The sequence below is a fragment of the Belonocnema kinseyi genome, chromosome 4 (assembly GCF_010883055.1).
Source record: "Belonocnema kinseyi isolate 2016_QV_RU_SX_M_011 chromosome 4, B_treatae_v1, whole genome shotgun sequence".
NCBI classification, from domain to species: domain Eukaryota; kingdom Metazoa; phylum Arthropoda; class Insecta; order Hymenoptera; family Cynipidae; genus Belonocnema; species Belonocnema kinseyi.
In genome coordinates, this window is record NC_046660.1 from 124,611,403 (window position 1) to 124,621,572 (window position 10,170).

The window sequence follows — 10,170 nt, forward strand, 5'->3', positions numbered from 1 at the left end:
AGATAGCCTCTCTGCTTATTATTTATGATCGTATTCTTATTTCAATTTCGGAAAGGATATTTTAAAGCCTTCAGACCATTTAAACGAGCTTCCTGGCTTTTGTTAACCAACTGATTATTAATGAGAATCTTCCGCCATTTTTTTGTGAAATTGATATTAGATTTAAGATCTGCGACCCCAAAAACCTTTGAGGAATCAATTTTGTTGTAAAGAAATCAAAATTCATAAAAATCACCCACCATTTTGTATCCGCCATTTTTTTAACAATGTCAGATTCATAATCCGTGACCCCAAAAATCCCTTAGTAATAATTTTTGTTATAAAAAAATCAACATTTGTGAAAATCCCTGCCATTTTGTATCCACCATGTTTTTCCAAACCAATATCTGATTGGTAATCAGCGAACCCGAAACCTCTAAATGATCCTTCTTTTCATAAAAAAAATCAAAAACAGTGAGAATCCTCCGCTTTTTGTGATCGCCATTTTGTTTTTTCATAAACCATTATCAGATTCGTAATCAGCGAACCCGAAAACCTCTAAGTGATCTTTTTTTTCATCAAAAAAATTAAAATTGGTGAGAATCTTCCGCTATTTTGTTTTTTCAAAAACCAATATCAGATTCGTAATCAGCGAACACGAAAACCTCTAAGTGATCTTTTTTTTCATTAAAAAATTAACATTTGTTAGAATCCTCCGCCATTTTCTGACCGCCATTTTTTTCAAAAACCAATACAGATTCATAATCAGCGACTCCAAAAACCCCCGAGTAAGAAAATTCATCCCAAAATGATGACATTAATAAATTATGGACAGCTTTTGGGGGATTTTGACCACTGTGCGGCGGGGCGAACAGGTAGTTTTTATTTTTTTGACTATGAAGTAATGCTTCGATCATTTTCGAAAAAATATATATTTAATACCTGGATGTGAGCATGTTATAGGAAAAAAGGTTAGTGTAATAGAAGTACTTCAATTAAAAAATTATTACCAAATTTTAATAATTTTTTGGACGCCTTAAAATCAACCGAATTATTTCTTGAATTTTTTTCATATATTTTAACCATCAAGATCGGTTTAGCCCTTTTGGAGAAAATTTAATTTTTGAAAGTTTGCTTATAACTTTTGTATTCATATGTTTCGTGATGTGATATTTGTGGCAAATTTATCCTATAGGAGTAGCCACTTACCCCTGTAATTGCAATTATGCCTTGCTTATCCCACGTTTTGCAATTAAAATATAGTAATTTCTGTTTCCTATTATAAACATATTGAACTTTATACCCGGACATAGTTCCGTACTGCTCATCCCAATTTCCCGTTAGAACCCGAGTAGACCCGCATAGGTGTCCATGTGGGAACGTACCGGGGTGTTGGCCAGTCTATAAATGAGGGGGCAATCCGGATCTCAATGTTTTTTCTTTTTGCAGGAATGGCTGATGAAACATATTAGTACAACGATAAGGATTTAGCGAATAAGGATGTGCGAATTGCATATGCACATAATGGCAGAACAGTTCGATTCGATCGGACCAAAGGAAGAAAGGGCGATTCACCGGCGTTGAGTCGAGTCGGCGCAGTTGAGTTCACCGCCCCGCTAACCGTGTACCCTATGTAGAAAGCCTAACCTGACACGCGGATTCTTGCAGTTCGATGCATTCAGCATTCTGTTTCTGTTCCTCTCAGTTCCCCCTACTCGGTGCCTTCAGTTCCTCTTTATCCTCGTCCACGACCACGTCTCACTCAGCTGTGCCAGGCCAGCACTGAGTGGTAAGAAGGCTTCACTGACTTCGATCCACTTCGCTCTTGAACGCAGAATAGATAGATAATTTCCGTAATACGACGAGCGTCGACTCACGAGGTTCTTGTGTTTGTCGCGCTTAAATTCTCGTTGCCGGTTATATCTCTTTTGTGTGTTTTCAAGTATCCACCGACGGCAGAATCTACAAAACTTGGTGAGTATTACAAAACTTCACAATCTTCTTGTTTCTCTTCAACCTTGGGGACGATAAATCGATTTACCGCCCCTAAAGAAGCTAGAAGAACTAAACAATTTGTTAATGGCTGCAAGAATTTTAGCGATCGAGGCGACCTTATCATACCAGCATAATCCTGTAAAAGTAGCTGTGTAATATTAGTTCATACATTTCGAAGTGTGTAACTGCATTTTTGCTATTTTTGTTTTATTTTTGTTAGCAAACAATATAACTACAAGTATATATCCAGGAAGAGTGTCAATGACTCGATAACTATTCAGTTTAAAAAATCTTTAAAATTAAACGCTATTCACACGTCTATAACATAGCTTTTACGACCTGATATTTCCAAAACATGTATGCTGTTTTTAAAGAGGAAACTTAAAAGGCAGAATATTCAAAAAGTTCAATTTATGCAAAAGAGAACTTCGTAGATGGAATTTAAAAAGGAGAAATGTTTTAAGGTCAACTCTAAAAAATATTGCCTTTAATTTCCTATCTACATTTGTTGCAATACCAAATCTAAGTTTCAAATCCTTTAAGGGCATTTGTTACTTAGAAAAATGTCGATTTTACCAGTTTTAGGTTCCCCAGGCTTTTATCTAGAATAATAAATATTTTGTCTTAAAAATTTGGGAAATGATAGCGAACATGCTAACGGACGTCCCAACACACTTTTTTGTGGGTTAATTAAACAAAGTTTTAATTTAGCAAAATGTGATTAATTTGCATAGCGCTTAGAAAATAGTATCGATTTTTTCAGTGTTAGATTCCCTCGGATTTTTTTCTAGGATAAGAAATATTTTGCCTTCAAAATCTGGGAAATGATAGCGAACATGCTAAAGAACGTCCCCACACACTTTTTTGTGTTTTTTTTTGTCAACAAATTGTTGATATTGCTAACAGCGTGCGTGTATATTTCGAGGTTATGTGTGTCACAATTCACCCGAGCGTTGCTTCCAAACTACACAATATTTTTGGCCGAAAACTTTGGACTAACAAATAAACATAGTAACTAATCTTCCGGAACTAACCTTGTTTGCAGGCAATCAAAAAAATGTATTTCATAAATAATTTCCAGATTATCGGAAAGGAAGAGATGAAACACGACGTACCTCAAAATAATTCATATGCATAAAATTTTTATTTAGCACAATACATTTTTTTGTTATTCCTCAAAAAAGAGGCCGAGGACGTCCGTTATGATATTTTATAGCATCTCCGATTTCAGTTTTTAAACATTTTCATTTTCGTCGAAAAGAAGCCGGGGAAATTGTAGGTATCACATGCCCTTAAGGCCATGTGATGAGTGTAACAGCTGATTAAGTCACCCTAAGATCAATATTTTTTCACCTATATTGAAAAATAAAACTTTAAATAACGCGAAATTTTTTTCGGGAAATGTTAATAAATATTAAAGGATCGTTTGTGGCCTTGCAAAGAGTTGGAGGAAGAAAAAAGTTTATTTATGCAAATAATGATTATCGACGGACAAAATTAGGTTTTACAGCAGAAGTTTTATTTTTACCTTTCTCTGACGGTAATCATGCAATCTGTTTTACCCACAGACCCCTAGAAGTGCGAAGTTGTCTACTCGCTGCGCTAGTGCTGCTTTGACACAGCTGATACCAGACTGATACGTATGTCAGACCAAATACGTTTATTTGCATTTCAATTGCAAACATTAGTTTTGCATTATTGGTGCATACTGTTCGTGAGCGATTTTTGTTGTTTTGTCCCATCTTGATCAATATAAACCTCATAACTAGCCCACTGAGAAGATTGGAAATTGCTTGCAGGGTTTGACAGCACGGTCGATATTTCTCCAAAATAGTAATTAAAAAAAGCTTTTTTCACTATTATAATTATTAAGGACCAGAGACAAATTCTTACATGCCTTCTATTTATCGTGCCAAATTTTTAACAAAATTTTAACCTCATTGAGGTTAATTCAAAAAAGTTTTAATTTAGCAAAATGTGATTAATTTGCATAGCGCTTAGAAAATAGTATCGATTTTTTCAGTGTTAGATTCCCCCGGCTTTTTTTCTAGGATAAGAAATATTTTGCCTTCAAAATCTGGGAAATGATAGCGAACATGCTAACGGACGTCCCAACACACTTTTTTGTGTTTTTTTTTTTTTTGTCAACAAATTGTTGATATTGCTAACAGCGTGCGTGTATATGCCGAGGTTATGTGTTACAATTCACCCGAGCGTTACTTCCAAACTACACAATATTTTTGGCCGAAAATTTTCACTTACAAATAAACATAGTAACTAATCTCCCAGAACTAACCTTGTTTGCAGGAAATCAAAAAAGTTTATTTCATAAATAATTTCCAGATTATCGAAAAGGCAGAGATGGGAAACGGCGTAATCTCAAAATAATTCATACGCATAAAATTTGTATTTAGAACAATAAATATTTTGTTATTATCCCTCAAAAAAGAGTCCGGGGACGTCCGTTATGATATTTTATAGCATCTCCGAATTCAGTTTAAAAATTTTTTCATTTTTGTGGACAAAAAGCCGAGAAAACTGTACGAGTATGTATCACATGCCCTTAAGTTAACTCAAGTGTTAAGGGCATGTGACATTTCATCGTGTGATCAATCGGGTTCAGTTCCCTCGGCTTTTATCCGCAAAAATGAAAATTTTTTAAAACTGAATTCGGAGATGCTATAAAATATAACGGATGTCCCCGGACTCTTTTTAGGGATAATAACAAAAAAATGATTGTGCTAAATAAAAATGTTATGCATGCCCTACCAAAAGAAATCTCTTGAGTTTTCTTTAGCGAAACAACTTGGCCCATTTGAGTCTATAAACAAAGTCGATTTGAAACAAAATAGTCTCCTATATAGTTTGAGAGATTTGGGTCCTTTTCAAGACCCTTTTAGTTGTCCTTTTAAGAGTGGTGCGACGGTAATATAATGTTCCTTTTGTATTCGTCACGTACCGGGCGGGCAGAGTTATTTAGAGTAGTTGGTCGTGGCTAATCCGCTCTCCCTTTTTAAATTTCTCTTCAAATTATTAACACTTTTTTTTAATTGATGCATTTTTTCATTATACTTATTTATAATTATAACTTATATACTGATATACAATTTTCTAGTTGAATTCAAAAATTTGGTCTTTTTTGGCGTATCTCATTCCATTTACGAGAAACGTTCTGTTAATTCCAATTTTAAGCATTAAAAAAAAAAGTTAGATATCTGAAGTCATCGAAACCCGTAGATTCCGAATTATGATGTTTTAAGCTGTTAACTATGAAAGTAAAAAAATCTACTTCTAAATTTTAATCCGAAAGCTTAATAAAGGACCCTTGAGTGTCGGCAACTCTCTTGAGATAGCCTCTCTGCTTGTTATTTATGATCGTGTTCTTATTTCAATTTCGGAAAGGATATTTTGAGGCCTTTAGACCATTTAAACGAGCTTCCTGGAGCTTTAAAAATATCTACCTGAGTGCCTGCAGAGAATTTCTCTAAGCTCATTGCGATAATGCAGGTCTCTATCGTACCGATGCTGTCGGTAACACAAAAGAATAATTAAAGGAGAGAATTGTGACACATAACCTCAAAATAACACACCCTACCCATAGAAATGTCACAGTATTCTCAGGCGAAATAGCCTGGACGGTATAAAGACTATCTGCAGGTTCGATTTAAATGATTTAGTCCCAGAGATAGTCAGAGAGATCTGGATTCTTTTCAAGGTCCTTTAAAGAATGATGTGGCGGTCATACAATGTTCCTTTTGTATTCGTCATGTACCGGGCGGGCAGAGTTATTTACAGTAGTTGGTCGTGGCTAATCCGCTCTCCTTTTTTAAATTTCTCTTCAAATTATTAACACTTTTTTTAATTGATGAATTTTCTCATTATACTTATTTATAATTATAACTTATATACTGATATACAATTTTCTAGTTGAATTCAAAATGTTGTCTTTTTTGGCGAATCTCATTCCATTTACGAGAAACGTTGTATTAGTTCCAATTTAAACATTAAAATAAAAAGTTAGATATATGAAATCGTCGAAACCCGTAGATTCCGAATTATTATGTTTAAGGCTGTTAACTATGAAATTAAACAAAATCTACTTCCAAATTTTAATCCGAAAGCTTAACAAAGGACCCTTGAATATCGGCTACTCTATTGCGATAGCCTCTCTGCTTGTTATTTATGATCGAATTATTATTTCATTTTCAACCTCTCTGCTTGTTATGTATGTTCGTATTTTTATTTCAATTCCGGAAAGGACATTTTAAAGCGTTCAAAACATTTAAACGAGCTACCTGGAACTTTAAATATAGGTCCGTTAAGCTGGCAGGACCACATTGCAAAAATGGACTGAAAACCTATAGGGAATTTAGGGTTAATTTAATGCCCCACTGCCAAATTTAATGCTCTTCAGTCAAACGAAAAAACCGGTGGTCATGTTAGCTTAACGTTAAGCTAGCAGGACCACACAGAGAAAAACGACTTTGACAATATTCCTTTACACTATAACTTAGGGCTCACTTTATGCCCTATTGCCAAATTTGATGCTACCCATGAAGATAAAAACTTGTGGTTCTGCTATCTTAAAATTAAGCTAACAGGACCACACAGAGAAAAACGACTTGGACAATATTCCTTTGCACTATAATTTAGTGCTCACTTCATGCCCTATTGCAAAATTTGATACTACGAATAAAAAAAAAACCTGTAGATCTGCTTTCTTAGGGATCGTCCATATATTACGTAAGACATTTTTCTTTTGTTTATATCGCAGTGTCCTTTTCAACTTGATAAAAATATTATTTTCGTCTTTATTCAAACAACAGAAAAACGTCTTACGTAATATATGGACAATCCCTTAACGTTAAGCTAGCAGGACCACACATAGAAAAAAATGACTTGGCCATAATTTCTTTGCATTGTAACTTAGGGATCACTTAATGCCCTATTGCCAAATTTGATGATGCGCATTTTCAAAAAAAAAAACCTGCGGTTCTGCTATCTTAACGTTAAGCTAGCAGGGTCACAGATTTTTTTAAAATGCGTGGCATCAAATTTGTCAATAGGACATTCAGTGAGACCTACATTATAGTGCAAAGAAATATTGTCCAAGTCATTTTTTTTCTGTGTGTGGCCCTGCTAGCTTAACGTTAAGATAGCAGAATAACAGGTTTAAAAATAATGCGTGCCATCAAATTTAGCAATAGGGAATTAGATGAGCCCTAAATTATTGTGGAAAGAAATAATGCATAAGTTGTTTTTTCTCTGTGTGCTCCTGCTAGCTTAACGTTAAGCTAGCATGACCACAGGTTTTTTCGAAAAATTGCAGAGCATTAAATTTTACAATAGGGCATTAAGTGAGCCCTAAATTATAGAGCAAACAAATGTTGAAAAATTAATTTATTACCATATGTGTTTCTACTAGCTTATCGTTAAGCTAGCATAACCACCGGGTTTTCGTTCATATGGAGAGCATTAAATTTAGCAATAAGGCATTAAATTAGTCCTTAATGAGCCCTAAATTCCCTATAAGTTTTCAGTCCATTTTTACAATGTGGTCCTGCCAACTTCACGGACCTTTTAAATATATCTACTCTGAGCTTCTCAGAGTCTTGGGAATCTTTAGCATATACTTTGAGATTTCGATTGGTAGGGCACACGTCAAATTTAGCAAAAAAAATTTTTTTGAATTAACTCACAATAAACGAGTCCGGCGACGTCCGTTCGCATTTTCTCTATCATTTTCCAGATTTTAAAGACATCTTTATTATTGTAGTAAAAAAAGCCATAGGAATCTAAGAATGATAAAATCGTTAGTAATTCCTAAGCGCCACACGAATTAATCAAAATTAGCCAAATTAATTTTTTTCAAATAAACCCACAAAAAAGAGTCCGGGGACGTCCGTTAGCATGTTCGCTATCATACCCCAAATTTTTAAGACAAAATATTTATTATTGTAGTGAAAAAACCGGGGGAACCTAAGACTGGTAAAATCGATAATTTTCTAAGTATCACATTCCCTTCAGGGCCCTTTAAAAAGAAACAATTTCACATTAAAAAGTTGAAACTGTAAAATTATTATTAAAAATCATTTTAGTTTAAAGCTATTCTCTATCTCAACTATTGAGATTGAATAGTTCAAAATTAGAAAGTTTAAGTTAGTATCGATTGGTAGTTGAATAATTTAAAACATCCTTTTACTAGATAACTACTTGAATCAGAACATTTTTTAGATATGAAGCGGTACTATTTTCTTTTTTTTTTAGTAGAAGTCGGGTATACTTCCACAAAAAGTCACGAAAGAATGTTAACTGAATACATGGCATAGGGGTTCCTTTTACATCCCATTAAAAGTGCGAAAACGAGTTTTGGCGGAGATTAATAGTAATTATGTTATTATTAACCTTTTTTTTTTTTAAATGACTCTTTTTAAAACTTTGGATAAAAACTGTATATCTCATCGAAATACAGAAATTAATGTTCTGGTTTTACTTAAAGAAATTTATTAAATTTCGTAAATTATTATTTATTTTTAAAGGGTAAAGTTTGGAACGAGAGGAAAAATGAGTTTCCGCATATTCTAAATCTAAACGATGAGAGGGATATAGCACAGATCCGCTCGTCTCACTCACGTCGAACCCCTTTTCCATTGGCTTAAAATAAAAAGAAATGAAAAGAAAACTAGTGCCAGCTTGGGCATTTCAAAGCAGGGATTTTGGTAAGGTGGGATGAGTCAGGTGATTTCCTTCCTAGCGGGAGAAACGGAAAGAGCCTTTCCCGTGAACCTTTCCGAATGTCCCACTGTCCGACTTTTTTCTGATCATTTTCGAATGTATATAAATTTTCGTAAAAATAATTTAGTTTTATCTTCCAAGCTTTTTAAATTGCAGCGATCATATTGATTCCTGTTGTATCTAGCAAAGACGATTCCTAAAAACCTAGATATAGGGAAATTTCATAAGTCAGAAAGCCTTTTTGACTTTCGTACATCACGTACATTATTTCTGTACATGATCACATCTAAATATTCCAAATTTCTACTATTCCATTTGTAATCACTAAAATAAGTTCTTGATCAAATTTCTTCTTTGTATGGTAAAAATAATAGTTACACTATGAGATATAAATTGCACTGAGCTTCAATGAATGATGAAAAGCCAAAAGAAGCGTCACTTTGATCGATTTCCACATTCACAATAAATGACCTTATTTACTGACAGCACTATGGGTCATTAGGAATATCCGAAATTTGTTGCGATTTTAATCAAGAATCTTTGGAAAAGTTTTGACAGCATCTCGTCTCTGCTTGTCCCCAGCGTAATTTTGATCCAAGATTGTCGCTTACTCCCTCACTCGCTTTGAGTGGTGCGATTGATAATCCCAATCGGTAGTAAGCATTCGATTGCACTCACACTCAACTGAACCAAAAGAATTAAATCTCATTATATGTTTGAAAAAATTTCGTGAAGGTGTCAACCTCTGACAATGATAATGATGCTTGTAGATTTTACAAAAAAATATAACCACGTTTAATTGCTTTGTTTGAAACGATCTTTGGTTCAACATCGAGTTCAGTGCAATCGAATCTCTACCATAGTCGATATGAACGAAATCGATGAAACGAAATGGCGAAGCAAGAGACATTGATCTTAATATTGAAATGGAGCCAAATAATGATTCTGCAAGTCCAACTTAAAGTAAATTATTTTTAATCACCAACTTGAACATTTTTTTACAATACAAAAATAATAAAAATAACATAAATATATATGAAAAATAATAAAATAGTTATGAAATTTTCCTAATTCTAGGTTTTTGGAAAAATCTGTATCCGAAGTTTATTTACAATAGAGAATGAATAAACAGTGGGACATACAGGAAGTAATTCGAAAATTTATATAATTTGAATAATTTGTTGAAAATTCAGCAATTTTGTTATAAAGTCATTGTTTTTGGTTAAAAATTCAACTGTGTTGTTGAAAATTCGTTGTCGTCAAAACCCTACCGAAAGAAATCTGGGTTCTCTTTAGCGAAATAGCCTGGCCCATTTGAGTCTATAAACAAAGTCGATTTGAAACAAAATAGTCTCCTATATAGTTTGAGAGATTTGGGTCCTTTTCAAGATCCTTTTAGTTGTCCTTTTAAGAGTGGTGCGACGGTAATATAATGTTCCTTTTGTATTCGTCACGTACCGG

The 10,170-nt window shown here is 33.9% G+C and overlaps 1 protein-coding gene across 1 annotated transcript in view; it reads left to right on the forward strand.

Annotated features, from left to right (window-relative positions):
- The first annotated feature begins 1,618 nt into the window (after positions 1–1,618).
- The window catches only part of LOC117170548 (protein singed), a 131,272-nt gene continuing 122,720 nt past the window's right edge, over positions 1,619–10,170 (forward strand). Inside the window, exon 1 of the mRNA XM_033357357.1 lies at positions 1,619–1,953. The gene's annotated coding sequence lies outside the window, so the exon portion shown is untranslated. The remainder of the gene's footprint in view (positions 1,954–10,170) is intronic.